This window comes from Aedes aegypti, chromosome 2, assembly GCF_002204515.2.
Source record: "Aedes aegypti strain LVP_AGWG chromosome 2, AaegL5.0 Primary Assembly, whole genome shotgun sequence".
Classification (NCBI taxonomy): Eukaryota; Metazoa; Arthropoda; class Insecta; order Diptera; family Culicidae; genus Aedes; species Aedes aegypti.
Genome location: NC_035108.1, coordinates 201,740,927 through 201,764,937, shown reverse-complemented (window position 1 = coordinate 201,764,937; position 24,011 = coordinate 201,740,927). Strand labels below are relative to the sequence as shown.

Below are 24,011 nucleotides of genomic sequence, written 5' to 3'. Positions count from 1 at the left end.
CATTGTCGCATCCAGGCTTTGTCCTGGAACTCAGGGTCATTTATGCAATACCGGAAGAATTGGAGGCGGAAGAACTTCACTTTAAAAAGGAAGCAAGATAGACCGACCAACAAAAGAAAGACATAAAGCAGGACTTTCGCTTGTTTATAATGGGTGACAAGTGAAATAATTTAGATATAGTCGACTCTCAACATTTCGATGTTCTATATCTCGATATCTCTCCCTATGTCGATGATTTCTTCGGTCCCTTCATTCTGCATATATTTTCTCTCTCCTGCTTCGGAAAGCAGGCACAAATCACCACTTGTCACTCATGAGTTTTTCACTGGTCCCTCCTGGACGACAGCCGACCTTTTCATGATGGCGTTCGCTAATAGAGGCAGATTCTGCGTTGACCAGGCAGTTTTATCTCCCTCTCGGCGGATGACAGTCAGCTGTTGGTACGACAACAGTGACGGTTGTCGTCTAATGTGGTAGCGGAGTAGATTTGGGTAGGGTTGTTCAAAACGTTACCATTCTGGTATTACTTCTGAGATTCTTTCAGATATCCCTTTGCGATTCTTCTGGACATCTTTTTGGATTTTTTTTGCAGAACTTTGTATGTGATTTTGCGTGTATCTCCTTAAGGATTACTTTTTAAATCCAGGAAATTAAATTTTTTGAAATTCTTGAAAATTGTTTTGGAAATACTATGGAAAATTTTACCAAAAATATTGATGCAATTCTTTTGGATATTTTGAGAGGATTTTATCAAAAAATGTACTACTCTACTTGAAATTCTTTGAGAATGCCTCCGAAAATAACTCTAGATTTTTTTCCGGAAATACTTCTGGTATTCTAATGAGAATACCTCTGGTATTCTTCCGAAAATCACCTAAGATGCTTTCGGAAATCTGTTAGAATACTTTAGAAAATCTTTCTGAAATTCTTCTAGAAATTGTACTGAGATTTTTACGTCAGTATTTTTGAAATACTTCTGGGACTCTTCCAAAAATCCTGTTGGAGATTTTTTTCGGATATCTTTCTATTCTTTCGGAAACCGCTCTGGGATTCTTTCGAAAATCTTTCTGAGGATCCTTCAAATACTTCTTGCTAGATTTTTTGAGGATTCATGCAGAAATTCTTCCCGAATTACCTCGAGGATCCAGGAGCATGCTGAATTTTTCATAAAACTCTCTATTCTTTTGAGTATCTCCGTAGCATTCTTTCGATTTTTTTCTCTGAAATACCCCCAGATTTCTTTCTGTTATCCTGCTGGAAGGCTGCAAAATATCTTTCAAAGATGCTATCAGAAATTTTGCAGGAATTTTTCAATAAATTTTGCTGGGATTGTACCGTAAAACCTGCTGAGATTCATCTAAAAATACGACTGTCATTCTTCCGGATAACATTCAAGAATTCTACCGGAAGTTTTTGTGAGATTCAACTGTAAATCGTTCTGCTATTTTTCCAGAAATTCCATTGAGATTCTTTAGATTCTTAAAAATATCCTTCTGAAAAATCTTCTGAAATTTCCAAAAGAATCACAGTTTTTTTTTCACAAAAAATCTTACAAAAAAAAAATCGAAAGAATCACGAAGGAATTTTCGGAAAAAATTCTGGATATACAAAATTATCACAGGCAGAAACAACAAATCAATAACAATAAATCTGTAAGCATATAAGAAGGATTTCTTGATGAGTGCTAGGAGAGTTTCCAAACAATTTCAGAGGAATTTTCGGATGATTTCCATAAATAATTATTAAAAAAAAATCCCCGAGAGACATCTGGAAGTTTCTTAACAGTGGAAGTATTCCACAGGGATTTCTGGGAGAATTCCATTGGGATTCACAAAAGAATTCCAGAGGAATTTCCGAAAGAATCCCAAGAATTTTCACGGAAGAAAGTGAAGTGAAATAATAGATTTGTTTTATTATAGTCTCAGGCGTCTTTCCGAGAGTATTACAGAATAATAGGTATAATCTAAGACAGGGGTTTTCAGCCTTTTTGGCTCGGGGAGCACCTTTTGAAATAAAAATGTAGCGCGGAGCACCTGCTCTTCATAACCAATCCGTTAAAAATTTTGGCGATTTTTTTTTCACGCTTAAATTGACCCTATATTTTCTACGAAAATTGTGAAGTATGATGTTTGTTGATCAATATTTTAAGTTTTAATTTCTGACTAATTGTCCACGCAAACGTTGTATTTCCACGAAGTAGGCTGTCCTTTATTGCTATGCAAAACCTGAGAGAGAGGAGACAGCTGGCCTAGCAGCTTTCTGAGATTGTGAGCTCCAAAAAGTCAAGAGAACCACTCACCAACTGTCACTAGAAAACCGCCCATTGGAAGCGTGAAAACACGTCAAAATTCAATAAACTAATTTAAATTTGTAAGTGTTTTCGATGATTTCACATTTTAAATAGTTGAATATTTAAATATAGTTGTGTGTTGGCTAAATTCTATTGATTTGTATAGAATAATATCCTTTTCCATAGTGATCAACAAGAATTTAATATGGCTTTAATCTAAATAAGTTCATCTGACCGTTGTGCACAACCCAAGAATGAGAGAAAGAAGTTAAAGAAGAAAAGAAAATATGTTGTTGTTCGTAGACACGCTTAGGAGAGTCGAATTGGGCATCTCAGAGAGCCGAAGGAGGTGTAGGGTTGTGAAGGAGAATATGGGGTCGTGACGGACTTTGGCTTCAGGTTGGCCGATTGCGCTGCAGAATCGTTACCCGGTCTGTGGCGTAGTTGGTTAACGCGCCCAGTCTTGCGTATTGGGAGTCGTGGGATCGAAGCCTACCAGAACGATTTTATTATTTTTCACAATTTTACATCTCAATTTGTCCAAATTGACTTTTGTGTCTACGACCTTTAGGTATTTTCAAAGAAAATATTCCAACTGTCAGTAAGCTATCTCCTCTCCCCCAGTGCAAAACTACCGTTCAAAGTGACAGTTTCGTTTCCTCTGGTGCTTTGGCTTTCCCGGTGAGTTTCCTTAATCTTATGTTCACACTAACATGTTGCCACAATCAACAAATATGTACAACAGTGGAAGAATTTTCAATTCAACTTTCAACAGAGTTTTCTAGTCGTGACATACAAACACCATTATATTTTTATTGTTAAAAATCTGAAAAGATCTGTTTCATTTGATTGAGCAAACTTTTTATTTCAGGCTGCGACAATATGGTACTAAAGTCCTTTCCCAATTTTTGTACCAATTGCTTAAAGTTTAGGCCAGAAACACACGATTACTCAATTTTCAAATATTTTCCGCTAATTCAAACAATTTTACCCGGTTATTTTAGATTTTGTCACACCCCTTGGCCCAAATTTTGGATGTATTTTGTTTTCCGTATTCTTCACGAAAAACCTCAATGTTGTTAACAAGTTAATCCCAGAGCAAATTTGTCGGCGAGAAAAACGTAAAACATGGTCAAAAGTGTTAAGGTTCAAATTTGGAATGATCCTCGAAATTTAAGCTTAAATATGATTGAGTCATTATTTGAGCAGAAAAGTTTGCCAATAAAATAGCAAGTACACGCGTTGTCGTGTTATCCAACAAAACCAAGATTTTGTTAAAAAAAATTAGGACCCATTTTCAACACTCACGGAGGGGACGGACCTGGTGTAGTGGTTAGAACACACGCCTCTCACGCCGAGGACCTGGGATCGAATCCCATCCCCGAGATAGTCACTAAAAAAATCAGTGACGACTTCCTTCGGAAGGGAAGTAAGCCTTTGGTCCCGAAATGAACTAGCCCAGGGCTAAAAATCTCGTTAAAAAAGATGAAAAAAAAAACACTCACGGAAATAATCATAATTGTGACAAAACTCGTGAAATATTTCTAATTTTTTATCACATCTCAAAATCTCGATTATCATCAGAATTTTCTTTGGACTTTTTAGACGATGGTAGGTATCCAAAAAAATGTCATACCCTGAAAGTTTCGAAGTATTCAAGTAAAGAAGTAAATTGTATTCCTTCAACTTTCCTTGCTAAATTCAAGACATCTCAATTTTGACCAAACCAGGTGTACTAGACTCATTGAAACCATGTTTTGCCAGAACATCGAAAGCATCATAAGATGGAAACGAATTCAAACCACTTCCAAATTTTAAAGTGCACAGATCAGAGAACGAAACAGTGGTCTTATATGCAAATTCTATGGATTTCTCGATCAAATTGCAGTGCGATAGGTTGTTTCTTTCTCTATATTCGTACACTTAAAAATGTGACTTGGCAAAAAGCTAAAATACTTCCAAGCATTTGCACAAATGTTTAAAACTGATGCGGAGCACCTGCCAAAACTTGGCGGAGCACCAAGTGCTCCGTGGAGCACGATCTGAAAACCGCTGATCTAAGACATTTTTCTGAAAGAATCTCATAGGGATTTTCGAAGTAGTTTCAAAGAGTTTCACGGAAGAAATACTGAAGGATTACGAGGAAAATATCAGAATTTAAATAATAATTTCGAGAAATTTTGTGAAAATCCCCGAACCCAGATGAAACCCAGCTTTTTTTTAAATAGATTTCATTCCACTGGAAAGCAATCATTAATACCTTTTGGGAGAATTCCAGGGAAATTTTACGGAATAATCCTGAAAGGATTTCCATAATAACCCAAGATGGGTTTCCGGGATAATCCAATAGGAAGTCCCAAGGAGGTTATTGGAAGAATCACAGAGCGATCAAAGAAATAACTACATATAATAATTTCTGAAAGAATCTCAGTGGATTTTCAAGAAGTCCTCTAGCACTACAACTAATTTATTAATATATAGTATACATACGTCACGTACATGAATGATGAGCAATGCTCAATACATACCGTTTTGATTCATATTACGGACAGCTTCAAATTCCGGACACTCTCGTTTGTATGGGAAACATTTCACACGAAATGTTTCAATTTTCGCCGTTCAAAAGTTCTCATTTTCGAGGCTCGTTTTATTAGGTTTTTTCCATAAATATCATTGCAAATTTATAACGCCCAACTACCTTAGACGCCTCTTAAGTGGTTGAACGATTTTAATTGATGATTTGACTGTTCCATTAATGATTATCATGAGCTGTCCGTAATTTGAAGCAAAGCGTCCGGAATATGAGGCAAAAGTGAGGGAGCGTCCGGAATAAGAATCATGAAAAGGCCACACGTTTTGTTTTATTTAAAATTATTCAAGTTGCGGACGCGAATTCTTTACCCACCATCCGAAAATGAAGGGCTTCTGACGCTCGATAACGCTAAAAAATCATACAGAATGATTTATTTTGTATGGTCCAAGCTGGGTTATACTTCACTGAGGCCTTAAGTGTCCGTAATATGAATCAAAACGGTACTTATAAATTGCGTTAAGCTGAGTGATTTGTACGCCATCGAGTTTGGGGGCGGATCGACGGTATCGAAGTGGATTAAAAACAATTATAGGAGAGCATGTTGAAAATAATATGAACAGCGCAGAATCAGACCGATTTTCCATTGCCGCGCACTTCTAAAACCAATTTATTTTTATAAATAATATTGTTTGCAATATTTTTTTCACGCAACGTTTGATAATAGTAGAACGACAATGATCATCAGTTAATTTTCCCCTACAGATTTGTTTTCAATCACAATAGTTATTTCCGTGCACGCGCTCGGGAAATGAATCTGGCCATGGTGCAACAACCGCGCTACATTCGATGAATCTTATGCGACAAAAATTGTCGGCGCTATCCGTCAAATTCACTCACCAAAGCCATTTTGGTGGATTTACCATCACAGCTTAGGGTTGTTCCTATCTGACATTTCGGAAGGGACACGGAAAACAAAATACAGCTAAAATTTGAGTTTAAGCCAAGGGGTGCGACAAAATCTGAAAAAAATGTTATTTGGACTTAAACAAAGAAAAAACATTAAAAAAATCAATAAACATGTATTTTTGGCCAGAACTTAAGCGTTTGGCACTAAAACTGAGACAGGGCTTTAGGATCCTATTGTGTCTTCTAGTACCAGATGTTCCAATAAAACGGACATGCAGTACATAATTCTAGACCTAACGAATTGTTTAACCAAAACCACTAGCGTTCTTTCTTATTTGTACTCTGAGGTAAAATATTTAAAGCTCACTGTGGTTTCCTAGTGGAGAAATTTACAACTGATTGAAATTTTGCCAAACAACCCTTAGCCTTTTCAAGAACTGATTTCTCTTTAATTTCAAGAAATAGCTCTTCTGTAATTAAAGTAAAGAGCGTACTTTTTTTCTCGCCAAGAGAATTGCTCTCTGGACTTCCTATAAATGGGTGGCATGTTTCTTATCGCTCGGGTGCTGTTAGTTCAATCGAAGATGGCGTCGAAAAGCAAGCATTCTTCGAGCGTGTTGTACGTTTTTAAGAAACGCATGATTATTATAGAAAAATGTTCACGGTAGACCACTTTTGAGAATCGAAATTTTGGGAGGATCATTTTCATCATAATTGACATCGTTTAAGCATAGGGGAACAAAAACTTCAGAATTTGCATCAGTCTAATGGAGGGCATCATCTGTCGGAAGTAGATTCGGCTCCCCGAGCACACGGTACATGAGCAGATAGCGACCGTGAAATCGCAGTGCCGGTGGATGACAAATAACTACCACGGGACGTTGTTCGTGCTGGACGACGAGAGCTACTTTTCGCTCTCGAAGACCCACATTCCAGGGCCCCATTGAAGCTCCCTCAGTTTACAAAAATAATTGGCGGACCAAGCATACAGACCCAATAAGCAGTTGACCACAAGGATCCGAAATTGTATCCGAAAGACGGACGTAGGTGCCGTTCAGCGCTATTAGGAGAACATCGCGACTACACGCTAAACTTGCTAAACTCAAAAATGAGTGCCGAGCGTACAAAATCGGCCTCTTTTCGTGCAGCACAGATTCTGTGCAGAGGGGGCTGTACACAGTTTTGTGCAAACGGTGATAAACAAACCGAATGAGTGGAATACGCACAGAGGAGGAACGCTTGGAATGCGTTTGCTTCTGAAAACATAAAAAAAAACTCAATTTTAAAGTTTTTCAGAATTGTTTTCATTGTAAAGAAAAAAGACAGAAATTTAGTTATTCACAACACTAGTTACATGTTTGCCAAAATCAGTCATGTTTTTGAAAAAAAGTATTAATTGTGACCTAATTAAGCTTGAGGATTTCCCCAAGAATTACCTTAATGAAGAAATTCATCCAATGATTTTTGTAATTAAAACTCTAGGAGTTCCTCCTGATGTGTCTATAGGAATTATTTTAGATTTTATACAATCAAGAAAGTGAACTTAAAGGGACTAAAGAAGTCAGAAAAAGGGACAGATTTTTTAAGAATCCTCTTGGAATTGCTTCGTGCATAAAATACATACGTGCATAAAATACATAGATCACATTCTATAATAAACAAATTAATTATTACTAGATATAGTGTCTGCATCTCCACCATTTTCGGAAAAACGATATTTCCAAAAGAAAAAAAATATCTACACCGAGGATATTTTGCTAAAAATGTATAAAAATGGGAATAATTATGCGATTCATTCGTTTTCAATAATAAATTTTGCCCCATGTTGTGTAATCATTCCGCTCCCCAACGTTCTCTCAATTTCCATATTTTTGCACCCCGTTAATGTAGGCTTCTCCAAAATATTCTTTCCCACTCACAATACCCCCCGGTAATTTATGCGAACCAAACAACCTCCCACCGATCATCTCAAAAGGATCTAACCCAAGGGGGGCTCCATTCTAACATGTGTGTATCTGGTTGTGTGTTTGCGTAACCGGGCAACTCGTGTGGAGTTCACCTTGGCCACGTGTGAATGCCGATGTTCTTCTTCTCGCGCCCGCCTTTTTACCATCCCAAGAACCAACAGTTCTAGATTTATGCGTTTCTTATGCTGCTCTGCAGATGAGCCTTGGAGGAGCGCTTAAACCCTCACCTTGAGCCAAAGGTAAGACAAACGCCAGGCAAACAATGGCCGACGTGCGTGACGTGGCGTTTGCTCAAGTGTATTTTGAAAAACGACGTGGCGAATAAATTTAATGTTCATAAATTTTAACCACTTCGGCTCGGGTCCTGGGAAGTCCGGGGAGGTGTCATGGCAGCCGGTTCCGATGGGTTCGGGTTTTGCCTTCTATTGCGGTTGTTGTTGTTCTTTGGCTCCACGGAAGAAAACATGTGTGCTACCACAGTGGGCAAAAATGGATTCAAAACCGCTACTTTTAGAAGCAGAATAACAGCTAATTACATACGTATAGCAGTTACGAAACTTATTTAAAACCTGGATCCAAACTCGAAAGCGATACAAACTGTTTTGTTAATCATAATGGTTGACTGGATGGAGCATGTGGCGGAGTTGCAATCATCATTCATAGTCGGATAAAACATTTGTTTTCGTCACACTGCTTAGTTAATTTACTTTCATAGCTACCTATTTGCCTTTTCAGTGTACTGGGCAGCAAGTTAATTTGCTTCAAACTGACCTGCGAAAATTGACTCTCAATAAGTCAATTTTATATGGCGATCTTCAAGAATATTTGCTTGGGTTTGGCATCCAGTCCCATGAAATCAGAGGACAAAAACAGCGGTTCGCTATAAATAGTAAATCTCTGTTTTTTCGACTGATTTCATGAGACTGGATACCAAACCAAAGCAAATAAAACTATTAACAGTCGATAGATCTTCAAGATATTTTTCAATTCAACACCCTGATAGCTGTACATATTTTCCTCTTTTAGAAATCCTTCTACGATTGATTTAAGCATAACTGATTTACGTTTGTTACCTTTGTTGTCATTTGGTAGCTTCTCAAAATTACGGTTTTGAGTCCGTTTTTGCCCACTATGCATTGGCGGTAGGAAGGGGTGTGAGGAACCTGAGAGACGGAAATTTAGACTGACTTTATCTGGTGGAATAAATCAAATGCCTGTCAGCTCGATTCTTGGCAGCAGCAGCAGCGTGGTGGGAGAGGTGTGGGTGGAGGTGTTGTTTTTGGAGTTTTTTGTTACATTTCCATGGTTGTGGCAGACTGGAAAAGAGTGAAGGCGTGGTGTGTGCATGTATGTTGTTACTTTTCCTACAGGTAGGGGATGAATTGCGCTTTAATTGGGAGTTTAATATTATTGTCGGCGATGTGGATTTTGAGGGGTGATACGGTTTTGGGGGATGGTTATGTTCAAGGTAAGTATTCATTAAATCTTGAAATAAATCAAGCGGAAGAATGTTATCTGATGGATTTTGAATAACCGTGAAGCTTATGAGAGTTTTGCTACGCGATGGATGGTTTAAGTGTATGCAACTGATTTTCTAGAGGTAATCTGTTAATAATTGCCTATCTGTCCCACATGATTTAGGACCACAAGCATGGATGGAACTGATATGAGATTACACACAGTGAAGGTCTGCGAATAATTGTATAAATATAATGATCTTACTCCCTCAAACTATAACCAGTTCAAAGCTTATCTAAACCCCGTTCAATGCCACTCCAAAGGAAATTAAAATCCCAGCCAAGGGCAACGCAGTCCATTATCAATTCAAATCCAATCAAAAGCTAAAAGTTGCCCATAAAAGCAAATCCATAACTAATCCGAATTCAATCTGAAAACAATCCAAAACTAAACCAAATCCAATCCAGAGTCAATCCAAAGCTAATCAAGATCCAGAATTAATCAAATGTCAATACAAATCCATTCAAAATCAAAATCCAGACCAAAGCCAATCTAGAAATAATCCAATTAAAATCCAGATCCAAGCCTAACAAAACCTTATCAGCCCAACGCTAATCTAAAGCAAATTCATGTCCAATTCGAAACCAATAAAACCTAATCCAAAAGTCGACCCAAAACAAGTCCAAATCCAATCCAAATCCAATCCAAATCCAATCCAAATCCAATCCAAATCCAATCCAAATCCAATCCAAATCCAATCCAAATCCAATCCAAATCCAATCCAAATCCAATCCAAATCCAATCCAATCCAAATCCAATCCAAATCCAATCCAAATCCAATCCAAATCCAATCCAAATCCAATCCAAATCCAATCCAAATCCAATCCAAATCCAATCCAAATCCAATCCAAATCCAATCCAAATCCAATCCAAATCCAATCCAAATCCAATCCAAATCCAATCCAAATCCAATCCAAATCCAATCCAAATCCAATCCAAATCCAATCCAAATCCAATCCAAATCCAATCCAAATCCAATCCAAATCCAATCCAAATCCAATCCAAATCCAATCCAAATCCAATCCAAATCCAATCCAAATCCAATCCAAATCCAATCCAAATCCAATCCAAATCCAATCCAATCCAATCCAAATCCAATCCAAATCCAATCCAAATCCAATCCAAATCCAATCCAAATCCAATCCAAATCCAATCCAAATCCAATCCAAATCCAATCCAAATCCAATCCAAATCCAATCCAAATCCAATCCAAATCCAATCCAAATCCAATCCAAATCCAATCCAAATCCAATCCAAATCCAATCCAAATCCAATCCAAATCCAATCCAAATCCAATCCAAATCCAATCCAAATCCAATCCAAATCCAATCCAAATCCAATCCAAATCCAATCCAAATCCAATCCAAATCCAATCCAAATCCAATCCAAATCCAATCCAAATCCAATCCAAATCCAATCCAAATCCAATCCAAATCCAATCCAAATCCAATCCAAATCCAATCCAAATCCAATCCAAATCCAATCCAAATCCAATCCAAATCCAATCCAAATCCAATCCAAATCCAATCCAAATCCAATCCAAATCCAATCCAAATCCAATCCAAATCCAATCCAAATCCAATCCAAATCCAATCCAATCCAAATCCAATCCAAATCCAATCCAAATCCAATCCAAATCCAATCCAAATCCAATCCAAATCCAATCCAAATCCAATCCAAATCCAATCCAAATCCAATCCAAATCCAATCCAAATCCAATCCAAATCCAATCCAAATCCAATCCAAATCCAATCCAAATCCAATCCAAATCCAATCCAAATCCAATCCAAATCCAATCCAAATCCAATCCAAATCCAATCCAAATCCAATCCAAATCCAATCCAAATCCAATCCAAATCCAATCCAAATCCAATCCAAATGCAATCCAAATCCAATCCAAATCCAATCCAAATCCAATCCAAATCCAATCCAAATCCAATCCAAATCCAATCCAAATCCAATCCAATCCAAATCCAATCCAAATCCAATCCAAATCCAATCCAAATCCAATCCAAATCCAATCCAAATCCAATCCAAATCCAATCCAAATCCAATCCAAATCCAATCCAAATCCAATCCAAATCCAATCCAAATCCAATCCAAATCCAATCCAAATCCAATCCAAATCCAATCCAAATCCACTCCAAATCCAATCAAAGCACGTAGTTGGTCAACATTACAGTGAATACAGAACAAAAACTAGGGTTTTCAAGAACTCAAATCTAAAGATCAAAATAACCGTTTGGGCTGGAAATGTGATCAATTGGAAACTCGATGAAGGCGAGCAATTGATCAAATTTTCATTGAAGATCGGTGTTTAGTTCCTTAGATTTGTGCTTCTGAAAATTCAAGGATAAGCTTCAGTTCATATTCGTCTTAAACTTATTTCTGACAATGTTTCAGGTGAAGACGAGTCGAACCCAAATCTCAAATTTCCGAGAACACAAATCTAGAGAACCTAAAAGCAGTTATAGCTTACAATTTGATCGATTGGTTACCATCACAGAGTAACTAATCGTTCAAGTCTTAAGCTTGAACCGTTGTCTAGTTCTCTAGATTTGTGCTCTTGAAAATTTGAGGTTTGGCTTCGAGTCATCTTAACCTGAAATTCAACATCGTTGCGTGAGATTCAAAAGAATCATATTCATAAGAGTTTCGAAAAGTTTAACAATTCTCATTTCACCATCAATCTGCTGATAAAAAGCCATCATACCGTAAACTGTTAAACAGTGTTATTTTCCCATTATCAGATCTCTTATTTTCCTCCTTTTCTTTTTTTCTTTCTCATTCTTGGACTGCCTTCTTCCCGGTACATGAAAACCATGCAAATATTGAAAATTATACTCACAAATCCGTTCGTATACGTGTTGGACTAATCGGATTTCACATTGAACACCATACCCAAAAATTACCATTACACGACTCACACACTTTTCTCTAAATACGTCACGTTTGTTTCCAAAATGTTACGACTTGACCCCCGAAAAGACGTCATTATGATGAAGTCGATGTTCTTGGTATCGCCTTCAAAACAATTTTTCGTACCACAACAATCGGTCAGCAGCGCAACATCGGCAATTGTCAATGGTCGCTCGTGTTAAGTAACAGAAAGATAGCAAGAGAGACAGATATTAGAGAGGCTTAGTCACAAACAAGGGCTAGGATTGAGGAACTCGCAAACAAATTAAACAAAAAAGAAACAAAGTAACTCAAAACAGTGAAAGCCAGCAGAAACAGTAGAGCTTTAAAGCAAGTGTGATATCTAGGAAATAGGAAAATAAGAATTTTTAGGGAAAAACCAGCCTAGCCAAAAAAAAACAATTCAACAAAGAAACACAAGAAAATTGTTTTGAACAATATCAGCCGCATCAACTTCAAAAGTTAAGCAAGCAAGCAAGGCACGAAAGGGAGCGCAAGCGAACACACAGATTTATAGGGAATTAAGAGTTAGCCAATTTTTTTCCGACGAAACGTAAGCCAATTCTTCAACTTCAGGACTTTATACTCTACGATTACAAACAAATACACCCCATTCTCCGTAAGTACACACGAGATCAATACAAAGAACTTTGGTATCGCGTCCGCAAAAAAAAAAAAGAAACGAAACCGAAAGTGAATCCGGGATTTCTTTTGAGGATTTGCCGTTCCATCGAAGTCAGCAACAGAGCTAGAGCTTGAAAGGAGAGGAAACGCGGAGGCTTCAGAAGTAAGCACCCTAGAAACTTCATCCCATTACACCACGTTGAGACCTTCGAATTGCAAGCGATGGAAGTAAGGTGCGTGTGGCTTCGAACGATTCCAAACCAATGCTCCCTCAATCTCCCACCCCCACTCGGGTGCAATGTGATACAAGGAACTTTTGGCCCTCAAATTGAAAAGCCATAATTTACGGCCGTAAATTACTAACCAACTGGGACACGACACAGGCAAAGGGCTCTCTCCCGCAGCGAAGAGTGATTCCTTCCGAGCAACATCAAACCATGAAATTGTGGTTCCCTTCTTGCTTCTACCCCAAAAGACCGATGGTCAGGAAACGATGCCTACACACTAACAATAGCCGGGCGACGGTTGGAGGAAAATTTTAATATTCATTTAACACCACCAAGGATCGTGACTTAAATATTTTGTCGGACCCTCGTGCTCTCGTTCTTCTTTTCGGAAAGTTTTCCTTTCTTCCCGAAACTGTATCACATCGCGCCTAGTGGGATTCTTCTGAAAAAGCGTAGAGGAGCGGAAAATTCGGGATCGAGAAATGGCCACCCCCTTGCCCTTGTCTTGCTGTCGGGGCCCCTCCACGGTGTTGTCGTTTTCTTTCATTCGTTGTCGTAACTTTAAGGTGTCGTGCGTGATTTATATCTTGCCTTAGGGTGTTGTCTGTAATTATTTGGTAGTTTTCTGTTTGTTCGTTTTTCTTTTCTGTTTTTTTGTTGTTCAATGATTTTTGGTTTGATTTACAGTTTTTTAATCTCTCTCGGAAATTTGATAGCTTTATTTCTGGTAAATGTGACAGCAATGCAACAGATTCTACGCGGCACCCGCAGAAGCAAACGCATTTTCAATTCTAGATGCAAGTGTTTGTTAGAAGCAATCTAACCAAGAATCAGTTTCGTTTTATGTTTTCTTATCAGTTCCTTTGAGTTCTCATTATTTCCAAACTCCTATGTATTAGCCAACTCGTCAAAGGGTGTCACTGCCTTCGTACAACACATTTGGCCCAAGAAAAAATGACTCAAAATTTTCGTCTTGACGAAGCATTCCGAAGAAAGTTAGAAGAGACACACCTCTGAGAGAGTTGAACTCCTAGTTGTTCGTCTATTCTGTGTGCGTGTTGTGTGGATGTACCTTTTCAATCGATACAATAATGTTCTACTCTACACCATTCCGAACGTGCACACCATACACCGCCGTGGCCTTGATGACGAATATATACCTAGCTTGAAATACTATGAAGCAATATATAAACCAGGAATAACAACGCGTATTCATATTATTTCTTGTGTCGAGCAATCGTCAGTATCTTTTGGTATACTTTGTATTGAAATCCGTCAAGAATACAAGGAATGGTAAATAAACTAGGGACGTTTGAGCATTTATTCGCGATTTAAAATTATTCTGCGACAAATGTTTCATATCATCTGCGAAGCAAACAAACAGACTGGATTTTGTGGTAAATGTGCATCTATTGTGAAACTAGTGGCACTTGAACACATCATGCTCCATTGGCTCATCCACATCAGTACAGATTATCCTCGCAGAAGACTCTGCTTGCCCGAACTGCAGCAACCATGTTCTAAAAAACAACGGAAGTTCACGCCACGTTTATTTTATACAAATCTGACACATTTGGACCCGTCGTCCGTCTATCTTTAGTGAGTTAAAACCATTCTCTTTACCAACCTCTAAACGAAGTCTCTGCACACGCGATGCCTTTGACACATTTGATGCATCTTCCTTCATTGATTATCCCGATGAGCATCATCTCGGGGCATCCGTCCTAAACTTACGCATACTGGAAATTACAGCAGTAGTATTAGGAATCAAGCATATTCAACGTAATTAGTGAAGCTGAGCTTGTAACCATGACTCCGAGATGTTCAAAAGTTTCCATTTTATATTCCTCAACTATCGAGATAGAGTATGTCACATAAACACTACGATTTGGATTTACATGTACCACTAGAGTGATGTCATCTGTGACGTCTATACTGCCCATAACTGCATATTTGTAACATTCGACAAAAGTAGGCATTGAATAAACGGGATACCAAGTTTGTATTTTACTGCAGTATGGGAGGAAACTAAAATTTCAAAAAATCATTAAGAATTCAAAAAAGCTTATTTGAGGTTGAAATTTTGTACAACTCATACCGCATATTGGATGAATAGACAGAAAATAATTCTGATAGAAATTTCGTTGCTATTACATTACGAGGCTCATTTATAATCTCAATGTGACTGTTATGCGGTTACATTTGCCAGTGTGACAAAACAACTTGGTATTTTTTTCGAATTTTCTAGAACAAACTCACAGATTTTAGTAAGTTGATCGAAAGAATTTATCATTTGATGACTCTCCCCGGTATTAACTCCAATTTGTCAAAAATGTCGAATGTGACTGTTATGCAGTTATGGGCAGTATAGTAATCCGTCGAAATGGGCAACATCATTATCACAGGGTTGAACCTTTAGGTACTCATTGTCATGTAGTAGAATTTTTAGCATCAAGATAACTTTTTAGAAGCCTGAACATCTGCACTGGAGCTCTAATGCGATGAAGCTGAACGCATTCTTCACATTCAGAGTTACATCCGCGCAGTAACGAATGCCCTCCATGTATGCTAGGCGTCGTGGATGATAGACCGGATTGAATTCAACGTAGATAAACCTTTCCTGTATCCATAATGAATGTTGGATAGGCCATCCGCACCTTCGGTAAACGGTACAGGGTTAAGGGGACACGGGAGACCGTGTTATTTTCCCTATCTTTCGTCTCACTCTAACAATAATCATCAAAACTTTGTGGAAGCAAATCTCGAGTTTTAGTGAACCGATGAAGCTGAAAATTTATCGGGTTGTGCACTACATATATAGAATCATAGTGATACATTTTCGCATCGATATATGGAGTGGTTCTTGAGATTTGCTTCTTGAAATGGATAGGGTGATTATGATGACGTCCCGTGCGGCCTTAATCTCTCCATTTGCTTGCACGTCGTGATAAACAACAGACAATAGGTGTATATGCCGACTGGTAACCTGGTAGACCTTCAACCAACCATTTCTTCGTCTCCTCATACCTTCAGGGCTACTCAACGGTACCTCGATATCTTCATGGCTACAGCGTAGCGTCTCGCCATTGCCGGGCGTATTGTAGAGCTCCATCTTCGTCGGTCTTTGTCAACGCTGCGCCAGTTCCCTCCAACGTTTAGGGTTTCTAGTTCCTCTACCACGAAGTCACCGACCTCTACCTGGCTCCCTGTTGAATATTTTTGTTCGCATTTTTTTCTTCCAACATTCGTACCAAGTGACCTGCCCACTTATGTCTGCCGTATTCACCGCGCTCAATAATATGCGCATCGTTATAAATACGATGCAACTCGTGATTCATGCATCTGCGCCACAAACATTTTATATTTTCGCAACGAGTATGTCCGCAGAACTTTACGCTCGAAAACACCGAAAGCTTTTCAGTCTGCTTCTTCACTGTTAACACTTCTTGCCCGTAGAGAGCTATTGGAAGATACAATGTTTTATACAGGGCGAATTTGTTTCCGTTAGCAAGTTGCGGGACCTAAGCTGGTTGCGTAGTCCGTTTAAGGTACTATTATCAGTCACAATTCGTCTTTTCACTTCGCGGGAAACGTCATTGTCACATTACACAAGTGTTCCAAGGTAAGCAAACTCTTCAACAGATTCAAACACATCCCCATCAAACACTATCTCAGCACCAACACCACTAGGTCCGCCTCTATCTCTACCTGCAACCATGTACTTCGTTTTGGTAGAATTGATGGTCAGGCCTATCCTCACTGTCTACTTCTTCAGAGGCACAAAGGCCTCCTCCACTGACTTACGATCGATTCCAAGAAGGTCGATATCGTCCGCAAAGCCCAGGAGCATATACGATCGCGATGATAGTGCCGTTTCACTGCTCACCAGATTTCCTAATAGTGCTCCTCGTGTGCAATGTTGAACAGCAAATTTGGAAGTTCGTCGTCTCGCTTCAATCTGACTATCGTTACAAATGAGATTGACACCTTTTCTGTCATCCGAACTCTTGATTTCGAACCATCCAGCATTGCACGTATCAGTCTAATTTGTTTTGCCAGAAAACCATGTTCATGCATTATCTGAACCAGCTCATTTATTTTTGATATTTATTTATTTATTTATGCTGTTATACATGTAGAGTAAGGAATCGTAAGTTGCCTTGAATCAATAAACATATGATAAGTTTGCAAGTTATACTACCGGAATTATCTAAGATCATTCGCAAAGAAAACATATAGGCATAAACTGGAGTGCGCCAATTGCAGAGGAAATACCCTGCTGAATTCGGCGTACAAAATACTGCCACGCAGCTTGTTTATCAGACTGAGGCCGCTTGAAGAGTCCCTCGTCAGCAAGTACACAATGGATTGATTGGTAAAGCTGGCCAGCAGCCTTATAGTTAGATTCAAAAGTCATCAGCTTGTTGACAGCTTTTTTTATATTTCCTATGATCAGTGGGTCTACAGCTTGACCATTCTACAATATTCAGCTTGTTTCTCGCTGCAATTCCATTTTCAGCTATGATCAGTGGGTCTACAGCTTGACCATTCTACAATATTCAGCTTGTTTCTCGCTGCAATTCCATTTTCAGCTTTCAACCACAACTGAAAATGCTCCTTCCACCTGGTAGCCACGCCTGTCGTTCTCTGGCATTCTTCATAGAACCAGCCGTTTGGCCTTTGTTGACTAGTGCCAAACACACTCTACACCGTTGTGGCAACATATTCAAGTTTAGGATCCCACAGGCTGTTGAAATCTTTATAAACGTTGATTATTTTCAAGTGCTCCATCCGACGATAAGCGTTGGATATTGGATATTCTGTTATTCTTCCGTTCCACTATCGAGTGCACCTAGCCATCTTCCACAAAGCGACTACGCTTTAACGTTTTAAAAACATATGGAAATGTTGGGACTGCTTTCTTTGATGAAGCAGATCGAATCTTCCGTGAGATTGCCAATCCTGTAGCTAGAGTCCACTGGCATGGAGTGAGCAGTTTGCAGTTACCCCGTCCAAACGTAGACAAGCAGATAAAACATGTCTTCCTTAGTGGTGATGACTCCACGATGTTCAGAACGTCCGTACCGAAACTTCTGCGGACCCAATACCATACATCGTTACACAGATGGCTCCTTTTTTCAACGAGAAGTAGGCACCGATCTGACACTTCGTCAAAGTCTTCCTTTTTTCCTACTGAAACAGCGGTCATCCTTTACGCACCATCTCACGAGTGAGTGCTCCACCCAAGTAACAATTTCAATGCTTTTTGATCTTAGATGTTATTTATTGAGGTTTTATTAGAGATGCATTAAATCCTGACAGATTTTATATAGCATTGAAAAGTGATAAACGGTCTTTTCAGCAAAAACCACTTTAAGATGCTCTGTAGATACCTATAAGTGCTTCCGTTAAAACTTATTTGTCGGCCAAATTTGTTGATAATAAATTGTATTTTGAAGGAGCTGTGTAGTGTCTATTAAAACCTATACTTAAAACCTCATCAAATTTGTCTTTCAAAGACATCGATAAAACTGAGATTCTACCCCATTACCCCGAATGCCATTTCCCCGATTGCCATCACCCCGAATTCCATTACCCCGAATGTACCATTACCCCGAATTCCATCACCCCGAATGCAATTTCCCCGAATTTACAATTATCTTGACATGATGATATTGATAACATTTCCCCGCGATATTGGAATTCGGGGTAATGTCATTCGGGGTGATGGGACGTTCGGGGTTTTGTAATTCGGGGTAATGGCTTTCAGGTTAATGGCATTCGGGGTAATGGGATTCGGGGTAATGGGGTAGAATCCTGCGTGTGATTACCAATATCATTATGTCGATAATGACAATTCTCTACATGGAATATCAGTTAATCAGAACACGAAAATAGAAATGGCAAATATTAATTTCGTACAATTATCTGATTACCGTATTTAGCTATTTTTCCCATGCTCGCCTTAACTTCCCGTTCTAGTGAGACAACGATACCGCACACAACAGATGAGCTACACGAACAAACTTTCACTTTTCAGGCACCTATCACTTACCGTTTTCTGCATCAGTACAACCGATGAACCACGGGCCTTATCACAACAATTCATTCAAGTAAAACCATAATTAGATACGTAACAAATCAAATTTAGTTCATTAAATTACATTACAAAATCCTATCTGCCGATTTGTTTATCTTTTTGACAGCACTAGCTTTCCTGAGCGCATTAAGTTTAAGCCAAGGGTCCCAAAAAACCTATTTGTCTTAGCGCAGAACAAATAATCTGATTTAGGAATATTTTAGCCAGTGGAGGGTTTTGCGAAAGGATTCATAAGATCAAAAGCACTCATGAATGATTATATTGTACGGAATAATCATCAATTAATCTTAACCATCCCAGACAAAACCAGCAAGATTTAAATGGATGGAATCCATTTTTACTGTCGCCGTTTCGGGTTCATACGTAGGAAATTTCAATTTGTGATTATGAAGAGCATGCCATCATTCTGAAAAAGGAATTAAATAAAATATTAGATAGTCAATTATGATGTCGTAATTGTGGCGCGTTGTTGTAAATCCAAAAATTTTGAGTCGTTCCACCAGTAAATTTTCTTTGGCATAAATTTCACGCGAGGGAAAGGAAATTTACTGCCACGTAAGAAAATATGATATTAATTTATTATTATGCTTCGGCAGACATCATGATGATTTCAATATTATAAAAAAGGTTATGATTTATGAACAACTTGTTGGCTGATGTTTGTTCAATCATAAGCTCTTAACGTTGGATTTATTCCGTATTTTAGGATATCGCAAAATATCTAATACCGCTAGTTGAGCTCAATAAGACTATACAATAGCTCTTATGTATGTTTTATAGTACACTACAAGAGTAAATGTATGCATACGATGCAAAACTAAAAAGTTTAGAAGCGGTTTTAAGGTATAGTCTTAACAACCTCCTGTAGTGTGGGCCTCTTCGGGTTTAACGGAGTTTTATCAAAGGTTCATTAAGGTTGTTAAGTCTAATAAGTTCTAAAATGAGTTTTAACGATGTGATGGTAACAACAGCTTGTAGTAAACGAAAAAACTAAAAATGTTACTTGGGCAATTCTCATCCTCACCGATTTCGCTAGCGATAGAACGCTAGCCTTACAGTCAGAGAGGCTGTCTTACCAGTGAATACAGGGTATACGACCTCATACTCCTGGGACAGTCCCCTTTACCTGAGTCCCTGGGCATTGCGGTGTCCAAGGAAATGTGGCTTCAGATAACGAGCGCATCCCTCGCTATACCCTCTCCGTTCCACTCCTAGACGTAAAACGCTGGGTTGCAAAACCCGTCAGAAACTATTGAGTCCAAAACTTACATTAAAATAATTCGGCTCAGCTTTGGAAGGTGAAAGGAGATACCTCTAGCTGGGAACAGCTCTCCTCGCTACCCAACCATGATGTCGCCTCTTGGGACCGGACATACCCGTTTTGCTTACAACTTTGATGGCAGATTTCTCCATCAAGAGTGTGAATAATGCGGTGTACACAACTTTGGTCACTCGCCAGTTTTCACCAAGTCATCTGCTTCCCAATCACTACAAAGCCAACTCCAAGCCATAGTCTGTCACCGCTTCTGTAGTAGATCTGGTGCTTGAATTAGGAGTTGGCAATGATGGCTTTTATCGCCCACTCCTTGTATCCGTTGTACCTTGGCTTCTCGAAAATATATTCTAGTTCCTTAGTTTTTCCGTCTTCGCTGAGGGGTAGAGTCTGCATCCTGTGGACCATGTGGTGAAAATCTGCGTTATTATGCCATATGCTGGAACCAGGCTGATAATACTCTTCAACATCATCAGAGTTTGATGACATACTCTAGAGCAGCGTGCCTTTGCCTCTTTGCGAGGGTGCGAAAAAATGCTAAGCAGAGAGGCAACGAAAAATGAGCGAGGAAAATGCAGCACAAAACATAACATCGCAGAGGAGTTTCTATCAAGCCTGGCTGGAACGAATGATTCGATGCGTAAGAGATAACTCGCTGGGTGTTCGTAGGCTTCTCATAGATTTCAATGTTGAACGATTAATTCTTCCAGGATGACAAGTAGATCCAAAAACGTTCGTTTTTTCCTTCTCCTCCTCGTGGGTGAACTTGAAATCCTTGTGTACGCTGTTGATTTTATCCTGCATTCCAGGTAGACACTTCCGTTTTATATCGCTGAAAATGTCGTCGACGTATCTCCACCATTTATCCGGTAACACTCATTGTTTCTTCAAATTTCCCTCAAGATTCGCAATGAATAGCTCGCACAAAACTAGACGACTCTTTTTTATGAACGAATCCGATCCAATCCGACTCAGTCACTTTTTTGAATTGGATCTATTGAACGGGTCAGTGGCAAATCGGCTCGTAAAGGAAGAGCGAATGGACCCAGTGGTTCATTTGTGTCGCACAACTCTTTCCAGAAACTCCCGATTCAACCATACATGAACCGATTCGGCCGATTTCTTCTATCCGAACCGAACGAAAGATGCAAGACTATGCGCTTTATCGTCCAAGGAGGCCCTCCTTATCTTCCGTTTGTTTGTAACTAATGCAAGTATGCTGGGAGCGCTGAGAGCACGAAGCAGCAGCAAAGTGTGCTTGTATATGTGGCGTGGCGCGCAAAGCAAAGAACGTGTCAAGTGTTAAATACGCGTCAAGCGTGTCAAGCGAAGAACATACGAGCGAAGAAGAATAGGAGAAGAGAATCGATGCGTTTTTTTTACGGGTTGTTCTATATCTGACCCATTGTGTGACTGTTGATCGAATGAACCGATTCTCACCGAAAAAGATCCACGGATCACTCATTCTGTACGCGATTAGCGCACCCAGCGGCAAAGAGTTTTCTAATCGTAGCCACCTATGTAGCTACGACTAAGCAAGTCAACAACCACGTTAGCAACAGCCACGCGACAGATGGGCTCCGAAGTTTCTGGATAGAAGCCGGAGCACTATAAAAGGAGGGCACCCAGCTCGAGCAAGTCAGTCTCAATTCGGAAGCCAACCAGTGAACATTAAAGCAAACCAATTGTAAGCCATTAGTAATAAAAGTCTAGTATTAGCAGCAGTACAGTGTGTGTTCCTGATTCCCTGCCCGGAATTGGTCCTAATTTTCCCTTTCCACCAGTTCATCGCTCCTCCTACAAACGTTGGGTTCACGGCCGAGCCCAAACATTGGTCCTTCGAGCCGGATCTGGACTGGAGTACTGCTGCTAACGTGGCCCACTGCGCAGCAAAGTTTGAAAACGAGAAAAATTCAAGTTTGTGTTCCGTTTCACGAGGCTGACACGCTGTCAGTCTTCGTTTGTGCGTTAAAAAAGCGTTTCGCGTGGCTTTGACAACGCGAAAGTCCGTGTTTGATTCCGACGCCGTTAAAATAACCCTCCCGGTCGTGACGTTCGCGAAAGTTTCTTGTTCCATCACGTATCATAGTTTATCGGAAGGATATTCCGTGCAAGTGTTCCACCTTCACGATTGATACTCGAACGTTACCCGTGTTCCTGTCCAGCAAGTCAAAGCTTACGTGTAAGGATGTCGTTATGCCGTACCCCGCCCCGGAGGACTGAAAATCCGGATGATGTAAGGTTGCTGACAAAGAAGCGTGGCCAAATCAAGGCAAAGGTCACTCGGATCTCCAACTACTTTGATGCAGCGGAAGAAGAAGATAGAAGACTTCCCCTTCCCGTCTTGAGAGTGCACGCTAAAAATCTTCAGGTGATTTACGAAGAATTCAACAATATCCATGATGCCATCATCGCCTCCGTCGACGAAGAAAACGTTGATTTCCAAGAGGAAAAGTACGTCGAGTTTGAAGAACTTTACAATGACACCCTGATCAAGGTAGAAATGATGATAGAAGCGCTTGAGAAAGAGAACCGAACCACATTACCCATGCCCGTGCCACCGTCATCGTCAGCAGTGAATCAATCGTCGGGTCAACCATTAATTGTAAATACCCATTCCTACCGCACTCCCTTACCAACTTTTGATGGTCGTTATGAAGCATGGCCACGCTTTAAAGCCATGTTTCAGGACATGATGCAACGATCCAACGATTCCGATGCCGTGAAGCTGTACCATTTGGAGACTTCATTGAGAGGCGAAGCTGAGGGTGTCATCGATATTGAAACGCTGCAGAACAACAACTACGCAAGAGCATGGGAAATTCTTGAAGAACGTTTTGGCAACCAGCGGCTGATCATCGAGTCCCACATCCTTGGCCTCCTGAGTATGCAAAAGATCTCCAGAAAATCTTCAAAGGAATTACGAAATTTGGTAGATGAGTGTTCCCGTCACGTCGACAATCTCATCAAGCTGGATCAGCAGTTAATCGGAATGTCTCAGCTATTCGTCGTGACCTTGTTGACGCGTGTTTTGGATAACCAAACCCGTGAGCTGTGGGAAGCTTCCATTAACCAGTCCGAACTTCCGAAGTACGAACAAATGATCGATTTCCTGAAGCAACGCTGTGTGATTTTGGAACGATGTGAAAATGCTACTCCAACATCAGCTTCCAAGATTTCGAATCCGAAGATCCTTCCAACCAAGGGTGGATCCTACAAGTCACATGCCGTGACAGCGTCATCGGAATACACTTGCGACTTTTGTTCCGGTCAGCACCAGAATTTCAAATGCCCAGCCTTCCAGAAGATGAATATTGAACAGCGCCAAAGCAAATTGAAATCAGCTAATTTGTGCTTCAATTGCCTGAGAAAGGGCCACCGCAGCGCAGCATGTCCTAGTGACAAATCATGTGGAAAGTGTTCCAAAAAGCACCATACCCTGGTGCATTTCGAGCAGCAAGAGAAGTTAGATGCGAGAGCAAGTGAGGCACCCAACTCGGTTGAAGCGAATCCACTACCAGCAGTATCGGAGCGACCTGTGAATGCCTCCTATTCCAGTGTGTTCCGTCCACCAACCAAGCAAGTATTTCTCATGACAGCTATGGTCGTTCTCCGTTCCAAGAGCGGCCATACACATCAAGTTCGAGCGTTACT

General features: G+C 39.8%; 1 protein-coding gene across 6 annotated transcripts in view; it reads left to right on the top strand.

Annotated features, from left to right (window-relative positions):
* Positions 1–24,011, top strand: part of LOC5579195 (CUGBP Elav-like family member 4) — a 599,629-nt gene that overhangs the window by 247,532 nt on the left and 328,086 nt on the right. Inside the window, exon 3 of one of the 6 annotated variants that reach the window (XM_021843726.1) lies at positions 12,203–12,920. The exons of the other annotated variants lie outside the window; for them this stretch is intronic. The gene's annotated coding sequence lies outside the window, so the exon portion shown is untranslated. The remainder of the gene's footprint in view (positions 1–12,202; positions 12,921–24,011) is intronic. 6 annotated transcript variants of the gene reach the window in all.